General features: G+C 36.8%; 1 protein-coding gene across 1 annotated transcript in view; it reads left to right on the top strand.

Moving 5' to 3' along the window:
- MACROD2 (mono-ADP ribosylhydrolase 2) overlaps positions 1-26,823 on the top strand; it is a 1,842,294-nt gene that overhangs the window by 1,124,525 nt on the left and 690,946 nt on the right. The window lies entirely within an intron of this gene.

Below are 26,823 nucleotides of genomic sequence, written 5' to 3'. Positions count from 1 at the left end.
TTACAAAGAATCAGGTGAACATGACAGGACCAGAGCAAACTAACAAAGCTCCCAAAACTGACCCTAAGAGATGCAGACCTGTGAACTATCTCAGAGAATTCTGAATGATTCTCTTATAGAAGTTCAGTGAACTACACAAACACACAACTAAATGAAATTAGAAAAACAGTTCAGGAACTCAGTGAGAAGTTTAACATAGAAATAGAAATCACCAAAAACATTCTAGATCTGAAAAATACAATGACTGGACTGAATAATTCAATAAAGAACTTAAACTGCAGACATGACCAACAGAAGAATCAGTGTATTGAAAGATGGGTAATTTGAAATCATTCAGCCATAGAAGCAAAAGGAATGAAAATGAATGAAGACAGCTTAAAGGATTCCTGGGACATCATTAACTCAGAGAAACAGTGAACCAATTGATGGTTGCTAGGAGTGAAGGTGGTTAAAGGGAATAAACTTCCCGTTATATAATAATAAAATTCTGTGGATGTAATGTACTGCATGGTGATCATAGTTAACAATATTGTACTGTATATGAAAGTTGCTAAGTTAGCAAATTTTAAAAACTCTAATTGCACCTACATAAACACACACTATGCAACTAAAGTGATAAGCCAATCTTATCATTTCAATATATATATATATATATATATGTGTGTGTGTATATATATATATATATATATATATATATATATATATCTCCTATCTCATAAAGAGGGAATATGCTAATTGACCCTCATGCCAACAATTAATGTCAATTACATTTCAATACAACTAGAAGGGGGATTAGTTTATTACATTATTTGTTTAATTTATCTGTATACAACCTTGTGATTTTTTCTAAGATTTCTGAGACAAAAAACTTCAAGTGTACATACAAGTAGAAACAGAATAACAAATGCCCATGTACCCATTTCATAGCTTCAATAATTATCTTACAGCCTAAATGATTTTTATATACCCTTTCCCATCTTTTTTCAAGTCCTGGATTATTTTTAAGCAATTCTAAGTAAATATTTGATCTCTACATATCTCTATATGTAATTATAGCAGAATATTTAAAGACATTATCAATAATCAATATGTAGCTATATATATATATATATATATATATATATATATATATATATATATAAATTTGCAGTTAGTGGCTTAATAACTGCACCACTGGCTCTAGGACCTTGGGCACATTAAGACCCATAACTATTATTCTTATAATTTTTATAAATTATATATATATATCACAAAGCCATTACTCTATAAATTATAGATATTATGTTCATATTTCATATTTAAAATATTGTGGTTGTGATTACTTTTTATAATGATTAAATAAAAATATAATGTGGTCTGTCATATTTTAAGATTAGCTTGCTGATGGCTGATGGTATAGATTTTCTTGCATATGTGTAGCTAATAGAACATGTATCTAATCAGTAGATTTTGCCCATTTCTTTTATTTTTATGACTTATTAAAAATAAAGTATTCAAAACTTTTAAATAGTTAAAAGAATGACTGCATGTTCTTCCAATATCATACCGGGTTATCATCTAAAAAGCCGACCGAAAGATAATTTCATTTTCTATGAGTATGTGTTTTACTATTTTCTTTTTGTGTCAATATTTTAAATCTTTCTGAAGGGAAATATTAGCTTGTAGAAAATTGAAATTGATATAAATGATTTTTATGCAATAGAAATGAAAAAATGAAATTCATCTGGTAGAAAAGTGAAACTTATCTGGTAGAAAAGATCATCTCAAAGGTTAGTGTACAATTATTTATTGGAGCAACATCAAGTTTTGTATATATACTAGCAATTTAATTTCAGAATGCTTCATGCACTTGTATAATCAATCTCTTCTTTAACCAGCTTATGATCATGTTATTTCTCTCATTAATGAATTAAGAAAATCTTTGGTATGTGTCAACTTTGTATGAGTTTAAATTTTTAAAAATTATGCCTCAGTGTTATATTTTCAGCTCAATGGTGAACTTTGCTGGACAGTTTGATATTATTATTCGAAGTACACTAATGACATTTTTCTAGAACTCATTGAAGTGTATGTATCTCATCTCATTAACACATCATCACCTGGAACCTGTATTGGTTTTAGTTATTTAGCCAAAGACCTAGTCATCCTTATTCGTATCAAATGACTTTAAGGGTGGTTGTTTCACTGCTTTACTGGATTTCAACATAGTTCATATATTGAGATGTTTTTAATTTGTCAATCTATTCTGTTTAGAAAAGCAAAGATTTCCTTCATGAGACTTAGTTCTCTTTCACTCTTTCTTTTTAAGGAGCTTTAAGATGTATGTTTCTATTTGCTGAGAATATGATTATTGTAAATGTTTAATAAGGAGGTATTCACTAGTACCTCTTTCCTGAACCCCCTAGGTCTATTTCCAGCACAATATCCACCCCATCTTCACCCTTCTCACATGCATAAAGGAGAAGGAAGCTTTCTTACTTTAAAAAAAAAAGTTAAATTCAGCTACATTTTTAAATGCTAAGGTGGAAGAGAACAGATGGCAAATAATTAATCTGAGTGGAGGATGGGGAGAAGTTTTCTAAAGGTTTTTGAGAAGAAAGCATGTAAGGCTTCTGGGTTGAAAATGGAAAGAGCATTTAATTAAAAATGTAATTAGTAGTTTGTTGGGATTTTACTATACTGTGAGGTACTTAGGTATAGAATAGAATTACCATGAAGTTACTAAACTATGTTTTTGAATAAAGTATTATAGTAACTGGAAACTAACACCACGATTCTCCAAACTTATTAAATCATATGTTTACTCTGCAAATATTTATTGAATGCTGTTTATATGCCAGGCTGTGTTCTAGAATCTGGGAATGTACTCCAAGATAAAGACTCTACCCTCAGGGAACTTACATTCTCACTGGGAGGGGAGGAATACAGCAAACAAAGAAATAAAGATAGCTTAGGTTTTATACATGAAGTAGAGATGAGGACAGTGAAGACATAAAACAGACTGAGAGAAAGAGGTACTATGTTACATAGGACCTTAAGTAAGGCTTCATTCCATTCTAGCCAGTAGACAAAATTCATCAGATTCCTGTGGACTAATTTGAATAGATCTATCTACAAATGAATGAAAGTGTTGTTTTTGTTTTGTTTTGTTTTGTTTTTTAATCTGGACCCTGATGGTCCATTGAATCTGCAATATCTTGTATCCTTCAGAAGCTAATGCTAATATTAAACTTAAACAATAGATTTGTAAAATGCAAAAATCTTTTTGAGGGTGAACATGGCTTGGAGATTCATATTAGAGAAGAGAGAATAACAGTGAGCCCTCCCTAAAAGCATTTTCTGTTTAGACAAAGAGAAGCTATTTGACATTTCCCTAGCCATGATTTGTAACAGTTCCATGGAATTCTCATAGAACATGTTTGCTCATCAGGGAAACAGAATGTGAAGCAACTCCCTTTAAAAGTTTGAGTGCCTTTGTTGAGGGAGGATTATATTCCCATACATTTATTTTAAAGAGAAGGAAATATGAGTCATTTTCAAGGTCATTGAAAAGGATAAAAATTCTAGAGCCTATAAATAAAAGTTTAATGTGCTAAACTGTCGAGAGAGAGAGAAAGAGAGGGAGGAAGGGTTTCTCAATAAATATTGTATAGATGTGCTTTGTCAATTAGCTTTTTCTTGACTGTGAACAAAATGTAAATGTCATGGATAAATGATAGGTTTAATGATGTTTTCCAGCACCGTGCTTCATGTTTCTATGGCTTCTTAACAAAGATGTTAAATCATTAGGAGTCATATTTCATGATAATTAACTACAAATCTGGTAATATTACCACTTTTCATTTGGCATGAAATGATGAGGGAGAACCACAAGGTTTATTGGAGGTACATGTCAAAAGACAGAGTGACTTAATGTATGTATATAAATCTCTTAAAAGTACCTATTTGGCAGCATTTTATGATGGACATAAATTTCCATATACTCTCTACTGGTGATAGACAGTGTGGTCTTCAGTAGAAGCAGAAAGCTGAGATGGGAATCACCCAAGAGATCAGAAGGGGCCTATGGTTCTCTTTGCTCTTCTTGCTTGCTTTCTCTGAACAGTTCCTTGTTCTTGCCTAAGTTTTATCCAGTTAAAGAACTCATTCATTAATTCTGTTCCATTAAATGTGCTTTATTATAAAATATGCAATGATGCCTTTATAATTCAGGAGCTATTTGCCATTTTAAATTACAGTTCTTCTGACTGTATTTCTTTGAGTTGTTTGAAGTGTTCAGAAAGCTCATTCAAGATTTCATTTTAGGAAATGAAAGACCAAGAGTCTTCTGTTAAAATAGATAATGGTTTGGGATAGAAATGCCTCTTTTAATGGAGTTGGGTGACCTGGGGTGATTTTCTCTTTTGCTTAACAATTTTTATCTTGAGTTTTGTATTAAACAGAGCTTTTTTGTTGTTGTTGTAAAATTGGAATCCAACTCAAAGTAGCTTAAGATAAGAAAAAGGGCCAGTGGGTGTGGCTCAGTGGTTGAGCATTGGCCCATGCACCAGGTGGTCACTGGTTCAATTCTTGGTTAGGGCACATGCCAGGATACAGAATCAAACCCTAGTAGGGGGCATGCAGGAAGCAGCCTATTGATGTTTTTCTCTCCCCAATTTCTCTCTCTCTCTCTTCCTCTTCCTTCCTCTCTCTGAAATCAATGAAAACATATTTAAAAAAGAGAAAAAGTGACTGTTGGCTCATGTGATTAAAATGTCAAGGACTTCTGGCAAGGCTATAGGAACAAGTTGCCTGCACAAGGCCATCTGTAATTAGTCTCTCCATGTCTCAGTTTTGCTTCCCTCAGTGCTAGCTTAATTGTCAGTCAAGCTCTCTCCACATGGTGGGCAGAATGGCAGCTCCAGGCTCTTTGATCTTGATAGCTGGTGATCCTGGAAAAAGACAGAGACTGCTTTTAATACTTTTTAAAAAAAATATTTTTTATTGAAATTTTACAGAAAGGAAGAGAGAGGGATAGAGAGTTAGAAACATGGATGAGAGAGAATCATCTATCAGCTTCCTCTTGCACACCCCCTACTGGGGGTGTACCTGCAACTAAGGGCATGCCCTTGACTGGAATCGAACCTGGGACCTTTCAGTCCACAGGCTGATGCTCTATTCACTGAGCCAAACCGGTTTTGGCTGCTTTTAATATTTTTTACTAAAGCCAAAGTGAAGACACTGATGGGTCCTACTGAAGCCCACTATCCATTTGAGAACTAATCCACAAAGCTAGGTAGAGAGAACATTGTGCTTTGATTGGCTGGATCTTATTCATTAATTCTTTTCCAACTCACTGTCAGATGAATTCCATTTTTATGATATATTAGGCACTCTGTTGGTAGTAATAAAAGAATTTCACATAGAAGATGAGCCTCCAGGAATTTTAAATGTAGAGTGAAATAATCACATAGGAAAACACGTATAATACAAAAATAGAATGCATTCAAAGTCGACACTCTCCCAGGAGTGGATCTTCTAGGTTTGCATGTTTTCTTGGAAAGCTTAGAAAGAAGGAACTGGGAGTGGTGCTTGTCTTCCTCTCACTGCACACAGCCTGGGAGGAGGCATGAGGACAGGGTACATGTAAGGGCTGGACTGGTTACCTCTTCAATGTGCAACAATCCTGAAGAGCATGGGAACTGGCAGGAGATGGAGCTGAACAGTTAATCAGAAGCAGGTCTTAAAAAACCCTTTATGTCAATCAATGGGGTTTTATTATGTTTTCTTTCTGTCCGATTGCAGGTATGTACCAGAGGAATGAAATACGTCAAGTGTGTATCCCACAAAAGATACACACTTGTGGTCACATGGATATTTGTGTAAAATATTTTGAAACTAGATGCAAAACCACAGTTTCAAAGGATCCAGTCACTCATTCACTCACTCACTCACTGGCTTATTCCCTCTCTCATTCCCTCAAAAGATAATCATTGAATGCCTTGCTATGTGCTAGGTACTGGGCAAGACAAAGTCTAAGGCAAAGGCAATGTGGATAGAAAAAAGAAGACACATATAAAGCAATTTAGTACAGATAACTGATTTGATGTCAAATAGCTATAAGAGGGAAGAGACAGGACTTGCAGGTTTTCAACCTGAGCACTTTGGAGGAGGGTGATAACAGACTCTGAGACAGGAATTGTTTGAATCTCTTTGCTTATATCTAACATGACAATGATAACAAGAACTCAGCTTCACAGGGCTATTTGTGCGATGATGTGAGATAATACAGATATGAAAGGGTTTTGTAAACTTTGAAATATAAAATCAGGGCAAGGTGTTATTTCAAAATATATGTAACATATTTTCAAATAATGCCTTTGCTTGATATTTATCCCAAAGGCTGTAATTTTCTCCCTGCAGGAAGTAGGGCAGAAGATATTAAAAGAGAAGTCTTCACTACCTAGTTGAAATAAGCATTATTTAGCTTGGGATGCCTGTATTTATAAGACTAATTTTGCATATTCTTATTTTTCTTCCAATATACCAGGTGTTGGTAGGGGAGATGTGGATAAAAGCCAGTTGAGTTATTTATAAAATTATGCACTGCAGATTTGGGCAAGTTTTTTGTTTTTTTTTGTTTTGTTTTTTTTAAAGCTGGCTCATTGGGATTTCACAGTAGATGCTATTTATTGTATAGGTACAATAACTGTTTAGCAGGGTTCTTTATGAGACACTCAGGATTATGGATCCATAATTTGCATTCATTGCAACATTGTAACAATTTCCTTTGAGCCATTAAAATGAAGGAATTGTAAGGCTATTAAAGATGTCAGAAAGCAGTGAAATCACAGGAGTTCATTCATTGCAGGAAGTACTAGAGGATACAAGCAGCATTACAAACACAGGTCTCATCAACTTGGTTATCACATTTAACTTTTTCCAGCCTCACTGAGCAAATGAAAGGGATGTGATCTGAGTAGGCTGAAGTTTCTGAGGTCATTTTGCATTAGACCCATCCAACCATCCATCCATCCATTCACTCATTCATTTCCATTCCTAGATGCTGAACCAGATGCTAAAAATTATAACTAAAAAAATAATAATATTCTATCTCTACAGTGTATAATTAGAAAGACAGATTTAGAAAATGAATTTGTAATAAAATAAAAACTTGAAATATAAACTATCATGGCTAAATGTATAATGCTTTGGATGCTGCTGGGGAGACAGGGCAGTAGAATGAAGAAGCAATCTCTGAGAAGAAAAAGAAAGGGCATTCCAGGCAGCCAAATTAATTAAGTGAGCTTTTGTATTGCAAATGAAGTTGTGAATTCAGCTCCCTGGGAGTCACTAATGCTGGCAAATTCCATCAGCTAGCCTTTTTCACTTTTTTCTCCGTGATTTCTGACATAAAGGCAAATTAAGTTAAATGTTGCTCCACAAAGTTTTCAGTGTGAAAAACCCATCTAAACCCAAGAGAGGAGAGATGAAAAATAACAAGTTTCTGGTGATGGCAATATGGCAGATCAGCTGGTTGACCTTTGCTGTTTTCCTATTGTTACCTATGGGAAGGAGAAGTCCTGGTTCCCACCTGTTGCTCATGGACTTGTAATTTTTGTGAGACCCCAAGAAAAAATAATTTTCTGACTTGCATGGGAGAATGAGTGTTTTTTATTTGCATAAAATTAAATCCCTGAGTTCCCAAGTTCCCTCTCCCTCAATCCCTTCATAAAAGAAGTATAGCTGTGGCTTTAATAGGACTAAAGTAGAGCCAATTTCCAGAGTTTGCACTTCATGTTGGAGCCATCCAATACCTCATCAGGCTAGCTTAGTTTGTCTTTCCCTCTTCAGTCTATAAGTCCATTGTCTGTGGATTCCACATGACCAGGGCCTTAGGGGCAAATGCAGGAAAACCAAGAGCCCAGAGTCAAGAAAGACAATTCTTTTGTTAGGGGATTATGTATTCCCAAATTTTCCTGGGCTTGCAGAGGTCACACCCATTCTGGCCAATAAACTCTGACCCCAGGTGTGACTGAGAATAAAATGAGATGGGATGTAAAAGGTCCAGCATATGACCTAGAGTGGAAAGAGTATTTAATAAATATTTGTTCCACTTATCCTATCCTTTATTATTCACCCAATATTAGCTTCTACAATGTGCTTTGATTAATAAATAAAGTCACTCTATTATACTCATGATTTGGATTATGCATATGCAAAATAAAAGAAATGTGGCTCAGAGTCAAAACTTTGGCTTCTAATTTGTTGATTAAAATGCTTCTTTAGGACCTTAGGGAAGTCACTTAATCCCAGAGACCTTAGCTATATAATTGATTATAATTATAAAACACTACAGCATTATTATGAAGTATATTAAGTAATATAACTGAAATAATGAGTGTTACTGAATATTTTTAAGCATGCTTCATATCAATTTACACTGATTTACTATTTTTTCTCTTGATATAACATTTTGATCCATCTGTATTTTTTAAATTCCTACTTCTTTATTAATTTTAGTGGGATATTTTTCCCTTTGTTTATGGATTTAAATTTTATGAAATCTTTAAAATTATGGTTTGTTATCTAATGGGGTGACCCAGATACTACCATTTTCTGTTCCCATATTGTGGTAGACATCACCTGAATGCCTTCAGCGGCAGGAAACTCACTGGTTGCTGAAGCAATGTGTTCTTGTATTCAAGAAGTACTGGTATGAGATTTTACTTGTACTACACCAAGCTTTGATCTCTTTCTCAGGTACTTCTTCCCAAAATTTTGTACTTTTAAGGCTTATATATAAATAGAATAAGTAAATATTCTCTATCACATGACAGCCCTGCAGATATTTGAAAACACAAAGTATACATATCCCTTGTCTTTATTCATTTATCATATATAACACTTTAGGTGTTTCAGAACTATGTCTTTTTATATGAAGATTTATGATTAGTATGATATTACAAGAAATGTGGCATTTCATTATAATGCATTGCAACATCTTCAAGTGAATGAAGTTTTAAAATATGTTATGTTTCATATATCTATATGTACTTATGTACTGTTTGAGGACAAAGTACAAATTTACTTATTTTTCTAAAGCTACCTCAGTAATATATATATATATATATATATATATATATATATGTGTGTGTGTGTGTGTGTGTGTGTGTGTTATATATATATATATATATATATATATATATATATATATATATATATATATATATATATTTGGTCACCTCTGCTGAATGCTATTGATATAAAAATCCTACTCCAATGACAAGGTTGAAACTTGCTCTCTCATCTCCATAGTGAAAAAATTTTTATTGTATTTGAAGGCACATGAAATGGAAATAACTTCTTAAGCAATGACTGTGATCATGTATGTCTAGGTGGGCCAGAGGAACCAGGAGCAGTCCCCAGGCCCAAAACTAAAGAATATTTTGTTGCCCCCCAGAGAGAGTCCAACTCTCTGATGCAATGATAGCAACCTGGAGAACCAAGAGGGCTGAATGTGCTGTATGTATTTTGTTTGGCCGGCACAATGTTAAAACAAAACAAACAAAACAAAAATTAAGTGAAGTGCTTTAAAAATCAGGAGATTCTATCTAAAATCTAGATTTCCAGCTTTCAAGAATTCAGGCAATACTGGACAAGAATGAGATGATACAGCTGATGGGATGGGACATCTCCAGGTGGCCACAGCTCCCACCTCTTCCTCTCTGTGTTATATGAGGTCCACTCCTTCCATATTTCTTGCCTGCTTGATTCCTGTGGGCATTTCAGGTCCCATTTATTAGGCATCTGCAGGCTGTGCCTGCCTTTATTTTTCTTGCCACAATCTTTCCTCTTCTAAACCACCTGTTCTCTTTAATTTCTTACTCAACCCAACATAGCACACACATGTGCAAACTTTCTCAGGTTTATTTCTTCAGGCTGCTTTGAAGCTCAGATCTCCTCTCACAGATGGTGAGACTTCTTACTGTCACCTTTTCACCTCCTGTCTAGTGGTTTTCTAGCATGTTTTCCTGTCATATCACCTGACCAACAGAGTGTTTCTCATATGGGAAACACTCTTGTTCCTACAGTGTTCTCTGCAGTGAGGATAAGGTGACCTGCAACAGTGTACACTGCCACAACCTTTGCCCCTCATTCCCTTGCCTTGGAATCTGATACTCTTGGTCCTCAAAAACAGAAAACTAGAAGCCAGTACAATGTCTACTGGCCAGTAAATACTTGAAAACAAAACAAAACAAAACAAAACAAAACAAAAAAACACTTACCCTCATTAGTAATCAGGGAAATTCCTTTTGAAACAACAGTGAGAAGTGTTCTAGCCATCAGATGACTTCTTATATTATTCTTTTTAATTTTCTCATGTTTAATATTGTATCATAACAACAGAAATAGGGGAAAAAAAGAAATTCTGCTTTTCTTTTCCTTCAGTGCATAGTCTATTGAGATGGGCATGAGATAGGAAATGTGTTGCTATAGCTTTGAAAAACACATGCTAGAGCTGGCACCAAAAGATTAGATGCAGGGAAGCTTCTCTTTATAGAAGGAAGCATTCCTGCCTGGTTGGCAGGGCTCAGTGGTTGAGTGTCAATCTATGAAGCAGGAGGACACAGTTTGATTACTGCTCGGGGCCCATTCCAGGGTTGCTGGTTCAATCCCAGTAGGGAACCTGCAAGAGGCAGCCAGTCAATGATTTTCTTACTCATCATTGATGTTTCTATCTCCATCTCTTCCTACCTTCTGCTCTGAAATCAATAAAAATCTATTTTAAAAAAAGAAAGAATCATTCCTTTAATAAGTGAAAGAACAATGATAGAATAAGGTAGTCACCACTTTGCAAACCTAATGAATTTAAGGATCTAGGCAATGCTTATCCAAGGTTTCCAACATCACACACACACACACACACACACACACACACACACACACAATCACTGGACCTGTATCTCTCATATGTCACTACTTATGAAGTAGCTTAGCAATCTCCATTCCCTAAAAAATTCAACCTAAATTATTGCTAATGATTTTTAGATGTTGTAATGGTACTACTGTATCTGTACCCCTCCCCCACCCCTAAAAAAGAGTTTTCCTCATTTAGAAATAGATAGGTGATATAATATACTGTCTGACATTTAGTTCAGAAAATCCAAGAAAGAGGGAAGTAAATAGAGTGTAAATGAACTTCTTTCTGATTTTGAATATGTTAGGAATAATATTCCACAGTAAGAGTTTAAAAACAAACAGAAGAGCAGATGCTGGACCACCATGCTCCTTTATCTAGTCACAGCAACAGTCTTCTGTAAATGTCCACCTGACTCATCCTTATTGCCTGGGCCCCTGTGGCCTCTCACCCACAGGACAGTGAGGAGGTAATAAGGTGGCCTAACAAGACCATAGCTACCCAGGTTGGAAATTAATTTCTGATACCAAAGAAGAAAATCTCATGTATCTCTTTCTCCAGTGTTACCAGAAAATGTTATGCAACAAATAAAAGGAAACTCCATAAGTGGATGTTAATACAATTTTAATGAATTTGAGGTGCTAGCACAGTATCTCCCTGCAGAACTCACTTTAAAAAACAGTGCGTCTTTCATGCTGAAAGCTTACAGGTGACAATGGCAACATCAAGGCCAGAAGGAAAGTAGCCTGAGAGGGGTGAAAATTTTTCTCAGCCCCATTTTATGGCCTTTATTTTCCTGGTCTCTGGGAGGTCCTGTGAGTCCCCTGGTCACACTTCCTTTGGTTTCAAGCTGGAGGCCTCACATAGGAGAGGGGACCCATGATTTCTGCCGGCACCCTTGGCCGCCTCTGGATATTGAGGGCTCCTGCATAGCTTTAAATGTTTATTGCAGATTGTTTCTTTGTGCCCTTCTAAGTAGTCTGTAAACTCTTTCCCAGAGAAGGGTTGGGAGAGTTATTGCCTGTTGATACACTCACCCAAATAAGTGCAGAATTCTTCACTACACACATATGAACTTTGGCGCCAAGCCCAGAATACCTGAGTCAATTTCAGAATCCAATTGTTGCAGTGTGTTTTTGTTTTTAGAGAAGAAAAAGGTGTGGATCTAAGATCTAAAAGCTGTCTACTTTTACATTCCAACTTTCCTTTTAATTAAGCAAGCCTCAAAGATCAATAGAGAATTTACTAGCATAAAGGAGCATACTGGAGTGATTTCATGAAAAAATTATGCAGCATTGACAAAGGGAAGGCAGGGGAGGGGTTTACCAACCCATCTTTAATGGACTGGGTGTTTCTGATTTATTTTAGATTCCATTCTCTCTATTCTCCACCCATCCCAACCTTGGAATACAACCCTTTCAGAATGTCAATGGTGGCCCCATGGCCTTAGACTGTATTTTCCATGAGGGAACAATTTCCCACTTATACAATGCTAGAACAACTGCGTGCATTGTCAGAGACCCCAATACGGCTCTGAAATTGTCAGAAGAAAATAGTAATTCTCCATTGACAGCTTCTAGTGACGGAAAGTATAATCAAAGTCCATACATTATTAATGATTCTTCTTTTTAATGACTCAATTACATTGTGGTGCTTTTCAAACACTTTGTTTCATATAATTTTTCCATTTGGAAAAGTCTGCTCACAAATTATGGAAATAAAATAACTGAATTAAGCCAGGCATATAGTGTGGGATGTTCTCCAAACAAGTTGTCCTTTAAAAAGATTGGCAGAGTAAGCCTTGATCACTTTTTTCGTGGACAGGTAGGGGATCAGGTGAATGACGTACCTGGATCTGGTTACCTGAGAACACAGGTTGAGAGCTCAGGCTTTGGAGTCCGAGAGCTCTGATACTCTAGCTTTATTATGTACTAAAGATGTGATCTTGATAAAGCTCTAAGTGTTGGTTTCTTCTTCTGGGAAATGAAGCTAACAATGCTCTTGACACAGGCATTGTGTGAGGATTAAATGAGATAACGCATGCAAACTGCACTGGTGATTTTATTCTGGTTCCAAGCACTCAGTATAAAGGCAAAGGCAGGGAGAACAGTCTTAGCAGCTGGCCACCCATGCAGTTCTGAGTTCTGTGACAGGGGAACAGGAGGAAACTAACCAAAATACAACCATGGCCCTTGGCTACGGATCTTAACAGATGCTGTCAAGATCCCACCCATATTCCATTGGCCCATCCAGCTTCACTCCTAACGCTGAGCACCTGCATCTCTTTGCTTGAGGGCTTTTCCTGCCATTTAAGGAACACACTTCTTGCCGACATCCTAGACAACTAAACCTACTAGGGATTTGAAAGTTCCTGGGATCAACCCACCACCAATGATTAATGCAGGTAGTGTATATATATATATAGCCAAAGTCCTGCAGCCAGGATAACTCTGAAGCATGTTTAATACCATCTTCTAGTTTTCCAATGGGATTAAACCTCAGTTGCCCATTGTAATACCTGGCTTGATAAAACACCCTCTGGAGTCTTCCCTTCCCTATCTCCCTACTCTTCCCTTTTGGGATCACCTTACAGACAAACTATTTGCCTGATGAAATGATTTTTCCAATCTTTAAATTACTGATACATTCCTTTTCCATAAAGCTGTTGAATCTCCACTTGGGCATTGGATTGCAGTTACTTTTACCTTTTCAGAGACTTTAATTCTAGAATTATCCACTTTTCTTTATGAAAACATCATTTTCCCCCTTTATGATATAATTCCCTTTGGGATATAAATAAAAGCAATTAAGGCAAAATCAAAGTTTTAAAAAACCTTCACTCACCCCACAAAACCTTCTACATCATTCCCTGACACTTGTCCTTTTTCACCACAAAACTGAGATAAATATCTTTGCTATCCCCTCCACTGCTCCATCTCCTAGTCTCTCTTTCATTTCCTAGTCTCTCTTTCTCTGGTTGCTCCAGCTAAGATTGTGCCCTCATTATCCCACTGTAACCATTCTCAACAAATAGCCAGTGATCTACATCTTACAAAGGCACGAGGTTCAGTCTCCATTTGCATTCAACTTGATCTCCCAGTACCATTTACTGTAGTTGACCACTTTCTTATCCAGGACATGGTACCTGCTCAGTTTCCCTCCTGGTTCCTAGGCAACTATTTCCAATCTCTTTTCCTGACTCCTCCTCTTCTTCCAGACTTCTGAATGTTGGAACCCCTTGCTCTCCCATTTCATTGGTAATCTCTGCAATTGCATAGCTTTACATTTCATCTCTGATATGTGCATCCTGTCTAGACTTTTCTCCTAAACTCCAGACATATATCAAACTGCCTATTCAACAGCTTGACTCTTTAATAGATATCTCCAATAAAAAATGGAGAGAGAGAGAGAGAGAGAGAGAGAGAGAGAGAGAGAGAGAGAGAGACTCCTTAATGTCCTTCCACCATTCATTCCAAATATCAATAAACTGTTCTACTATCTATTTAGTTGCTTAACCCAAAAGCCTTGACTTCTCTCTTTCTTTCATACTTTCCATCAAAGACATCAGTAAGTCCTTATGTTTCTACCTTCAAAATATATCTGAAATCTAAGCACTTGTCACCATCTACACAGCTATTAGCTTTGTCCTTGGATCTGTCTGACCTACTCAAGACCCCAATTATTTTAAGTCTCCACTAAAATAGAACAAACAATCAGCTTGATTTTAAGAGTTGGTTTGTGCACTAACATGTTGAGGGAAGGCATTACCATTTTGCTTATAAGTACATATTTGTGAATGATTCATACTTGACTATACACAATATATAGCTCTTGATATCTTTTTCCTTCGTATTACTTTCCTTCTTTGCTAGTTATTCCTTTATCCTTTCCTAAGTTCTTCCATTGACTTTCCTCCAAATCAGCAATTTTCAATTGGTGTGCTGCAAGAATTTTTCAAATATACAATACCTGACTATTTGGTCAGAGGCACTAACCTCTTTTTTCTTAGGTTGTCAAATGAAAAAAATGACAACAGCCAACACAATGATACCCATCTGGTGTGAATGAATCAAAATCATACCTTTTTTTTTTTGTTTTGCTTTGTCAAATGGACATAATAAATATTTTTTGGTGTGCTGTAGAATTTTAGTGATTAGTTTATGTATGTATTGAAATGAAAAGTGTTGAAAAAATTGCTGTTCTAAACTATATCATATCATTATAAATCACTATTTTTTCCCAGTGCTGTTAGATTTTTATCAGTTTCTTTTCTTTCTGTCTTCTTCTACTCTCTCTTTTGTGTTGGATTTCATTTTTCTATTTTTAACAGCACTTTTGTCTGAAGGAAATCAGGTGCTTTTTAAAGAAAAGTTGAAAAAAGTTAGCAGCAGGAGTAGTCCTCATTCAACCTTTAAGTTAGCCTTGGTAAAGAGAAAATTCTTTATGACAGGCAAGGACTTTATATTCACAGAGCTTTTGATTACTTCTGTGTCTGGCATAGAGGTAAACCCATTATTGGCATAATGTTTATATCAAGCACAGCAGCTTACAGAAGATAGGGGTTATTTACTTTTAGTCAAAAGAAGTCTACAAAGAGGCAATTCAGGATTGGCACGGTAGCTCCATGATGCTTTCAATACTTCAGGCTTCCTTTTTCTAGCCTGTTATCCTTTGCACATGGCTTCCACTGTCTAGTTTGCTCTGTGGTCTTAAGATAGATACTTAAGCCATGGGTCCCTCACAAATTCAAAGCAGCAACAAGAGGAAAGAAGAAAGTAATTTTCAAGCTAAATCAGATCCATTTTTAAAGAACTTCTTGGAAGTACTGTGAAAACATTTTGTCTACAAGTCATTGGCTAGAATTTAGTTCCATTGTAAACACTACCTGCACAGGAGACTAGAAAATATAACTTTCCATCTTGGGACATTGTCACCCCTGATTAAGAAAGAGCTTTTAAAATAAAGAATAGTGGAGAAAAGATATTGGATAGACATATATTCATAATAATAATAATGGTAATTAATAAGTATTAAGCATATTAAATTCCAGAAATATGCTGACCAATGTATGTGACTTCCCTTCTTTGAGCTTTATGCAAACTTAGTAAGGCTTTTATCTCCATTTTACTGATGAAGAAGCTGAAGCACAAAGCATTAAATAGTTTGCTCAGTGTGACATACATCATAGTGTGGGAATCTGGGTTTAATCCTTTACATGGAAGCTTGAGAGCCCAAGCTTCTAAACCAGATGGTAGGCCAGAGTTTATGATCCCCAACCTTGTCCCCATTCCCATCACCATTTCTCTTGCCTGATACAAACTACACCTCTGTTATTAAAAATAAAAATAGTGCACGTGTGTATGTGTGTGTGTGTGTGTGTGTGTGTACTTTAAATTGAGAAATCTTACATGGAATATTATGATATATTGGTAATTGGACAGTGAATTCTTAAGTCATTTACCAAAATCTCAATTCCCTTTATCTCTTCCTTCATTCCAATCTGGAATTTGAGGTCAGCTCTAAGCTTCTTCATGGACTGTCCCCATGGTAGAATTCCAAATAACTTGATCACAGGTGTGGTACTCATTCTTCAAATTTCATTGTTATTTCTGGTTAACAAAAATATAGGCCTAAGAAACTCAATGGCTTATGTGTAGGTTTTGATATTGGATTTAAGTGCTTTCATCATATGTATTATGTCAGTCTATCCTGATATGCATCCTGAGATAAGACAGATAAGGCAGGAATTACAATTGCCATTGTACAGATGAGGACATTAAAACTGGAAGTCTTAAGGATGGATTAAGATTATATGTCTGGGGAGGGACAGTTCTGGACTTCTCAGTCAGGCCATCTGATTCATCAGTGGCACTAAAGTGAGGAAGCCACTGGTTTGAAGTTCCTCCTTAGACAGGGACCAGGCTGTAGATCTGCCAGAATGGTATCTTCCCACTTGTAAATCATTTGTTTTAGAACAAAATTATGAATATCTAACAATGTGGGGAGGGGGTAAATGGAGGTGGAATGGGAATGAGCAGGGGAGAGAAAGGGAAGAGGAGATAGAAGAGTAAGATTAATGTTCAGCATGGCTGCTTCTGAGATACAACCACCATGCAGCATCCAATGGTAAAGAAAGGAGTACAAGAATTCCAGGCACAGCTCAAGTTCATGTAGTTATGTGGGAATGATAAATGCTGTGATGAGGGTTTGTCTCTGACTAGGGTTTAATAAACTACTTTTGAAAATTTGAGTTTGTGGCATTGTGTTAGTATATTATTGGATATGTTTTACATTTAGTTTAAGGCTATTTTATATATTAAGAGGATATTTATGGAATTAAAATAATGATGTAGCCGAAACTGGTTTGGCTCAGTAGATGGAGCATCAGCCTGCAGACTGAAAGGTCCCAGGTTTGATTCAGGTCAAGGGCATGTACCTTGGTTGCAGGCACATCCCCAGTGGGGGGTGTGCAGGAGGCAGCTGATTGATGTTTCTCTCTCATCAATGTTTCTAACTCTCTATCTCTCTCCCTTCTTCTCTGTTAAAAAACCAATAATATATATATATATATATATATATATATATATATATATATATATATATAAATAATAATGATGTAACTGGCTACCAATTACTGAGTAGCTCCTATAAGCCAAATATTATATTTTACACTTTTTATGTATGTTTAAGCTTTAATTTAAGCTTTCCACATGAAATATCCATCTTATATAAAAACTGCTGTTTGAAATTTTAACCCTGCTATTTGGCTTCTGTAAATGCTTGCTTGCTTAAATAATAAGGAAAATAAGACTACTCCCACTTCAGAGAGGCCATTAAACCTTCCCCAGATGAAATTATCAGTGCTGGCACCAGGCCAGGCTTTTGGTTGAAGTCTCAAGGCCCCAGCATATAGGGCTCTTTAAGAACTTGTAAATAAGGCCAGAAACACCCCATATTTGAGAGACAAATAAGGTCAAAACATATAAATAGGGAAAGTTTCTCCATGTTAGGGCCCAGAATTTGAGAGACATTTTCCTCTGAACCCGCACATAATAAATCAAACTCCAACTCTCTAAGTATTGCTTGGTTGTTCCCCAGTTTTCTGTATCACATAATCCTGCAATGTATCATTCTCCTCACTTTACTGGTAAAAAGCCAAAGCTCAGAAAAGTTAGGCCATTTCCCCCAATTCACACAGGTATTAAATGGTAGGGATGAGAGTTTGAATTCAAGATATTGACTCATTAACCTATGTTATGACACCTAAACCCATCATATATCCCTTACTAAAATAATGAATGTCTACCATTCTGATATTGATAATAATTGGAAGTGATAAATTAAAAAAAACAAAAACTGAAGCATACTTTAACCAGCATTTGCTGTTTTGTTATGTTTCTAACGCTGTTGCCTCTGAGGCAAGGACAGGAAAAGAATGTGTAGTGTGTGTGTGTGTGTGTGTGTGTGTGTGTGTGTGTGTGTAAGCTTGTAAATTCCATTCTAATTTATGTATATATTTTCTTCTGCTATTTCTCTCACTTTTGAAACTATTTCAAGAATCATTATCTAGAAACACAGCTATTCACAGAACAAAAACAGTCCAGGGTCATTTAAAATTTCTTAGGCAGAGAGCATTTAAGTTTTCCTGTCTTTGGCTACCGGTAACAAATCTTCATTAAATCTTAAACACAGCATAAACAAAGCATGAACAGATTGCAAATGTTTCCTAATTCAACAAAGAGACATTATAGCTTTGGAGATACTATTAAACATTGGAACAGACCTCAAGGAAGTCATTTTAAGGCTGATAGTATTTTCATGAATTTTGGCCTTTTAAATCAGATTTTCCTAGAGGAATTGACATTGCCAAAAAGTATGCATTTTTTGTTTAAGTTTGTGTGGACAAAGATGTATGCTCCAGTGACCATCCTCATTATCATTCATGCAAAGCAATCAATATTGTCTCAGCTCAGTCACATCCCTACTGGTGTTTTATAAAGATTTCATACACCTATCTGGACAATAAAAGGAAGCTCATGCATTAGGATCCAGTTTGAGATCCAGATCATTCCCTACTGGCTCAGACATAAGTGGGTGTGGGAACCCTCCTGGAATTAGCTGGAATGTGAAAGAAAGCTCATCTAAACAGAATCTAGACTGGTTCGTCCAAGTGTCAATGCCTCATTCAATTGAAAAATAAGGAGTAGTAGAGCCTAGTTTTTGTTGTTTTTCTTGTAATTAATCTACTTATTTATTTATTTACGTGTGTGTGTGTGTGTGGTGTGTCCAACAGGCCTTAGATTAGTTGAAGACAGCTGTTATAGCCCTTTTTCTCTCTATAACATGACCTATTCTAATGTGGTGGTCTGTGATATCAATATCTTTCTTAAAATGCAGCTCCTCGAACTGTACTTGATATATGGCTCAGCCTAAGAATAGTGAAAACTATTGACTTTTAATTATTACTTTTTAAATAGAGAATTTACTTTCATTAATTTAGCCTAAGACCTAATGCATTATCTAAGCCTCCAGATAATTCTTATTCATATTTATCACTTGCAAATATGTTCATTATTTCAAAATAGTGGTTTCCACATGTGGCTGCTCATTGGAATCACCTGGGAAGTTTCCAAACTAGTGTTTACTGTGTCCTACTGCCAGAGATATGGTTCAAGATTTAGTTCAAGAGATGTGTAACGTCTGGCTCATGGACCGTATATGGTCCTCCAAATCATTTGGTCTGGCCCTGCCAAGGCATTAGGGGTGAGTTAATTAAATGTTTGACCAAATGTAACAGGCTAATTTTGAAGCTGATAATTTTGTGTATGCCCTGAATGATGTTGTAAATATTCAAATAGCCCATGACAGAAAAAAAAAAAAAAAAAGATTCCCACTTGTGGTTTAGTTCAGTGTTTCCCAACCTTCTCTCATGATGAGAATCACCTGGTGGAGTTGTTAAAACACAGATTCCTGAATCCCAACTAAGAAGTGCTAAACTAGAATTTTTGAGAACATATAGGTAAAATTGCATACCTAACTTAGTGCTCTGTATATAAAATCTGTCTTAGAGCACTAGTTAAGTATACAATTTTACGTATATGTTCCCAAAAATTCTAGTTTAGCACTTCTTAGTTGGGATTCAGGAATCTGTGTTTTAACAACTCCACCAGGTGATTCTCATCATGAGAGAAGGTTGGGAAACACTGGTTTAGTTGATCCAGGTTATTACGTAGGTTTAGAGATTTTTTCAGATTCCTAAGTAACCCCAAAGTGCAGCCAAGATTTACAACTGCTATTCTAATCCTTTCTAATCTAAGTGTGGTCAGTTGCCATTGGCATCACGTGGGAGCTTGTTAGAACTGCAGACACTCGCCCCGCCTTCCGGGACCTACTAAACTAGGTTCTGCATTTTAACAAGACAGCCAGGTGATTCATATGCACAGTCAAGTTTGATAAGTGCTGACCTACTCCTGATGAAAATATTTCAATTTTAATTTTTGCTAAGTTGTGCTTCTTTTTGTGAGATTAAAAAGGAGCCACCGCCTCCACAATGGGGACATGAGACTCAGATGCAGACTAAGGTACCGTTTTCTCTCTTTGTTGGCAAAATGTTGGGAAATGCGTGCGATTTGAAATGGAAACCAAAGGGAAACTGCTTGCTGCTTGAATTGATTTACTCTCTTTTCTCAGTCAGCTGGTCTCTCGGGCAACCAGAGAACCTAGGCCTGTGTGTGTGACTGGGGCAGGGAGTCTTGTGCTGGTGAGCCTGCCCTGTCCCTGGCAGCTCTAGGACAGAAGGCCACAGGTTCCACTGAGGAACAGCTCCAGAGGCAGGAGAGCCAGTAAGATGGTGGGCAGCCAGGCAGGAGCAGTGACCATTTTCCCCATCTCCCTGGCCTGCTGTCCCTCCTTCCACTGAGAGGGGGACATATAATTTCCCCAAAGCAGTTTCCAGGTGACTATTTTTGGGCCTAAGGTGGAAAGGCAGGTAGAGGATCTAAGTTATTCCCCCCAATCCCTTTTGGTTGATTAGGACTGGGAAGCAGATATTTGGCGGGCCTGGCCCGGAGTGTGGGTAAAAATGCCTCTGAAGAGGAACCAGGCTGATGAGCCCAGCCAGTGTGGCTCAGTGGTCAAGCATTGACCTAGGAATCAGGAGGTCAGGGCTTGATTCCTGGTCAAGGCACGTGCTCTGATTTTGGGCTCCATCCCCAATTCTCTCTCATCATGAGGCAAGCCTGGTTGACAGGTTCAGAGGATAGGAGGCAACAGTTTTAAGAACAGTCAGGGATTATGGTCACCAACTTGCTTTGTCCCCAAATGATGTTTGCTCCCCAGTGTCAGCCTTCTTTCCTCGGGGACTTGGGATTTGCTTTGGTGTCCAGGCTTTCAGGACAGTCAGCACAGGCACTTAACTATCTTACTTATCACTGGTAGGGGAGTAGTGGGGATATTAGTTGGAATCCTCAGATCAGTGGCTTTTTTTGTTTCCATTCAGGAATCTTGAAATTATATCCTTTAAAGAAGTTTTTGTCTTTCAAGGACATTACTGAAAGGTCTTTCCACCCATGCTTCCTATTCTTCTAAGGCAGTAGTCGGCAAACTCATTTGTCAACAGAGCCAAATGTCAACAGTACAACAATTGAAATTTCTTTTGAGAGTCAATTTTTTTTTAAACTTAAACTTCTAACACCACTTTTTCAAAAATAGACTCACCCAGACAGTGGTATTTTGTGGAAGAGCCACACTCAGGGGGCCACAATTTGCTGACCAGGGTTCTAAGGGCATTCTTTTTTCTAAGAACTTTCACTTGAAATCTCAAAATCATCATGCTGCCTTGTCCTAGAGTCTATGGCAAAGCTTCAAAAAGCTCATGTCTACAATAACTCATACCCATGCCTTCTGTTCTATGATCAGTTCCTACTTTAGTTCACTACCTCATTAATAATAAAAATAACCAACTAACCAGTCTTTTCTCTGCCAACTTCTCACTTTTCCAGTCCACTTCTTACAAATGAGAGGAAATTTAAAACTGGCAAAATCATGTCACCTCTCTAATGCATTTGTCTATAATAAATCATAACCCCTTCTTTTATAGAATAAGGTTTATACAAGTATTTGCAGACACTGTCCTCACTCCTTTATGTACCCTATTTTTCCATCACACCAATTTTCTTCTGCTCCACCAATACACCAGGCTTGGGCATACTCAACCGTTTCAGCTATGCTGGCCTGTCACCTTATAATACTTCTCCTTTCTGTACTTGTTGAAATTCTATTAATTTTCAAGGACTTTGCCTCTATTGAGATCCTCCTCCTCATCAAGCTGGAATGAATCAACTACTCTTAGCAGTTTCCCATAGCATCTCTCATTTTAATTCTTCTGTAGTAATTATTACTATAGCAGGTCCTTTACATAATTCTTTTTGCTTGACTAAATTGTAAGTTGCTTAAAGGCCAGAACCTGCTTTTTGTTCTTAATTATATTTTCTTTCTTTGCTATCTTTTGCAGTCTTCATTTTTTTTTAAATCATGTTTCCTGTAAGTTCTCCTTCCATTTTTTACAGTAAAATAAATGTTAGAATAAATGCATGACCAGGTTAAGGGGTGGGGACAAAGGGAATATGTCTAGAGAGAGAAAGCTTTGCCACCAAAAAGTTGTCTTAGATTCTCAAAGGTGACACATGGTGGCCATGGGAGTAGTTTTTCTCATATTTACCTTCTGTTTACTCTTATACATTAGTATATGAACACATATTGTACTGGTTGGCCAACTTTTACAGTGGGAGTTTTCTTATAAGAAGAAATGTTGGTAAAAGTAGGTGTGAATTTTTGAATAGTACAATCAATGAAGATGAGCAACTATAGCCGCCCTTGGGCTGGCTCCAGCTCTCATCTTTGATACAACCATCCTCCGCCCACCTCCACCACTGTGCCCCCATACCCATGGGCATTACCCACATGAGTTCTACAGACATCTGAGTTCATGATCACAGCAGTCAGTGTGAGACTCTGGTCTCATGCTTTCAATTGTATCAGGGGGGATAAACTACACCATTCTACAGCTTCCATTTATCAAGGGTTTCTTATTTCTTTTATTCATTTCTTCCCCATGGTGAAATTTTCTAACATAACTTTTATCTGTTTTCTTCCTAGAACAGTGTACCTATTTAACATTGCATTGCTCCATTTATGCTGTCCTTTTATAAAAAAACTGATTCATATTTTAACAAACAGTTTATAATGACCTGGGGTATAGTAACACTATGAAATGCCATAATTTCCTGTGCATGATTGTTGTGCTAACTATGCAATAAAGTTAAGAAAACAAATGAGTGCTTATATACTCCCTGTTGCTATTGTTTGCTAAGTCTTGCTTTGTTTTCTTCCTTCTATCACAGTAACAACTGTGACAAGCTACATCTGAGTAGCTCTGGCAATCTCTGTGATACCATCAGGAACCTGACTGGCTATTATCATGTTGAATCAATAAAGTTCTTTATCTATCTATCTATCTATCTATCTATCATCATATATCAAAATTTTCAGTAGCATGTTTGGTAGCCTTATCATGAATGTATAGTAATGCTTATTATTGAAATGTCCAAATAAATTAAAGAGAGTAAGGTGGAATTCAGACATTTCCCACTCTCTTCCCAATCTCATTCACAGGAATGTCTTAATAGTTTTTAATTTAACCCCATTTTCTTTCCTTGTGAGCCTTTTTAAAAATTGAAAACACACTGTTGTACCATGATTTCCGTGAGATTCCGTGATCCCCAAGACAGCAGGGAGCCGAGTCCGATGTACTTAACAAAAGAGCCTCTTCCATGTTAACATGGGCTCTGTCCCACACACGCCGACCACATGGCAGAGGAGCGTGAACTTTGCCAAGCCCCGGGGTATTACACCGGTGGTGGTGATGTCACTGCTTTGGCTGACCCTGATTGGTTGGGTGAGGGCTAGGGTCCAGTCACACAAAATGGAGGATAACTCCACCCTGCCCCACAGTGGAGTCCAAGTTTATCCTCACCCTGCTCTGCCCTCGCAATACTATAGCTTCCATTGTTTCATTTGCTTCTTTTACTCTTACTTCCCAGTCTGATTTGGATATCTTTCTACTCCAGTACATTTTTAACTACCTTATTCTTCTTAATTGCTTCTTATCACTTCACTGAAGGTGAGTATCATAACCTATTGAACTCATTTCCTGCCAATGAACATTCACATTGTTTCCAATTATCTTTCTAGTTTAATGATCAGTTTCCTTGATGGAAAAGAAGGAAGTAAAATAGGCATTGCAGGGCTGTGTTTCTGTCCAAATGTTAATATTCTTAAGTATTTGAGAGCAAAAGCATCTAGCAGCTGGGTTATACTTGAGTTCACTTTTTCAGAAGTAACAATATGGACTTAATACCAGCTATCCATTTTAGTCATAAAAACAATTCACATGTTCTGAGCACTTACTATGTGTCACACTTCAAGCTAAGTACTTGACAAAAGTTGTCACATTTAACTTTCCCAATAAATATCAAGGCAGATACTGTTATAGCCATTTTATAGAAATATAGGCCAAGTAATTTGCCCAAAGTCACATACGTATTAAAGGGGCAGAACTAGAATCTTAATATGCAAATGATTATTTGTCTCTTGGTAAGTTTTAAGACCTGATAAAGATGATATCTGTCAGAATTATTCCTTGTGAAGTTATTATTTCCCCTTCATAATTAATATGTATTAGGGAGAAATGTGTTGAAACAATGTAAATATCCTATCAAACTTTTCACCCAATGGTATTGGGTGGAACATTATTTCTAAATGGATTGCCAAATAAGTACTGAGCTTCTTGTTTTGTAAGTTTTATCTACACAGGGCTTATTGAGCAATTATAAAACTAGTATTCAGTCACTTCAGTACCAGGTGGGTGAATTAATCATTCAAATAGGGCCAGCCATATTTAGTTTTGTAAGTTGTAATTATCAATCTCTTTACTCCTGAGATTAAAGGTTAGCATATAAGGAAAAAATAGGTCTGGTCCTAACCGGTTTGGCTTAGTGGATAGAGCGTTGGCCTGCGGACTGAAAGGTCCCAGGTTCGATTTCAGTAAAGGGCATGCACCTTGGTTGCAGGCACATCCCTAGTAGGGGGTGTACAGGAAGCAGCTGATTGATGTTTCTCTCTCATCGATGTTTCTAATTCTCTATCCCTCTCCTTTCCTCTCTGCAAAAAAATCAATAAAAATATTTAAAAATAGATCTGAACATATTATTAGGTTTGTTGTTGTTGTTTTTTTAATAGACCCAAGTGAAATTTTGCTTTGTGGAATAAAACCTGCTCAGACTTCCAAATGTTAAAGATGAAGGTCATTCACATTGGAATTTACACTCTTTAATGATTTGTTTATAGTTGAGGTCCACTTACTTGCCAAATATCAAATATTTAGGTTCAAGCAATGCTTTCTAAGGGAACAAATGAAAGGACTATAGACATTTATTACTTCCTGCCTGCAAAATCAACACTGAGGATTAACCTTCCATTGCACATGTGACCTGCACTCCTTCCAGCCCTGGCTTCATTGCCCCCACTCAGAGGTCTTGGCAGCTACAATATGGTCCTCAGGAAAGCACTGATTTGAAACAGACTGACCTGGTTGAGTCTCCTTGTACTTTCTTCACATTTTCCCCAGAGCTTGGAAGGTTACAATCTAAACATTTGTTCTTCAACTCAAGAACAGCTTCACTTCTCTCTGGGGATTTTGAACCTGTCACTTTTCTTCCCTAAAAAAAAAAAAAAAATATGATAACAGACATACTCACTAAAACTGCTCCATCTCTCTACACATTTAATTGTTCCTTATCATTGATTTCTTATACCCAGATGGAAAACCATAAGAAATAGTCTTGTAGATGGAAAACTTTCCTCATTGAGAGGATGGAGTTATTTTCATATGAACACCTGTGTTCAATAATCAACTGGAGAAAACCTTGCACATCAAATCTGAGACCAAAGAATGTAGAGTTTAGTAAGGAAGATAGAATCTGCCTCACTTTTCCCCTTACTTAGGCAACACAGCTCTCAGGGAAGGGCTGCAGACATCTTACCCTCCCCCACAATCTCTCTTGTCACTCTCTTTTCCCTCTAGAAAGGGAAAAGAAGGACTAATTTTGGAAAGACAGAGACGTTTTTGAGTCCCAAAGTGATCCTGACCTCATCCTGAGTAATACCCTCCATCGTGCATTGCTGACGAGTAGGAGTCTCTCCTCCCATTTGCTTTTCCAGAGCATCTATAGATGTGGCAGATTATCGCCATAAGACGTGTCTTCATCTAGTGCCCATAAGCACTAATTAATTAATCATTTGATTGACTTCTAAATGGATGGATGATTTAATTAAGAAGTAAATATGTGTTTATTTACTTTGTATTCAGAACTATGGTGTGGGCTGGAACTACAGCAAATAAGAACAGAGACCTGCCTTGGGAGAAAACAAGACATGAGACAAGTAGAACATTATATTTCCCTGTGTATTGAGTACTGTAGGACCACAAAAGAAAGCACAATTGGTTATGGCAGCAGAATTAAGGGAAACCTTCAATAAGAAAGTGACATTTGTGCTAGGTATTGAAGAATGAGTAGGCCATCTTCAGAAAGAGAAGGGAATAGGGAATTTAAACAGAGGATGAGCTTAGAGATATGTAAAATTTTACACTATCTGAGAAAATATGTGAAGTCTGATGTGGCCCAAGTTTGTGCCATTTGCAGGCTTCTCAAAGTAGCATGAATTGCTTGGGAGAGCACAGTTTCAGATGTCAGGCTAACGTGGATTTTCATTTTATTTCTTTGTTTTACTAGCATAATATGTCCTTAATTATTTAATCTTTCTAAGACTTCTTTATCTCATCTGTAAAATGGAGATAATAGTAT

This window comes from Pipistrellus hanaki (assembly GCF_964339955.1).
Source record: "Pipistrellus hanaki genome assembly, chromosome: 6".
Taxonomy (NCBI): Eukaryota; Metazoa; Chordata; class Mammalia; order Chiroptera; family Vespertilionidae; genus Pipistrellus; species Pipistrellus hanaki.
The sequence above is the reverse complement of the archived record's forward strand: the minus strand, read 5'-3'. Positions and strand labels throughout refer to the sequence as shown.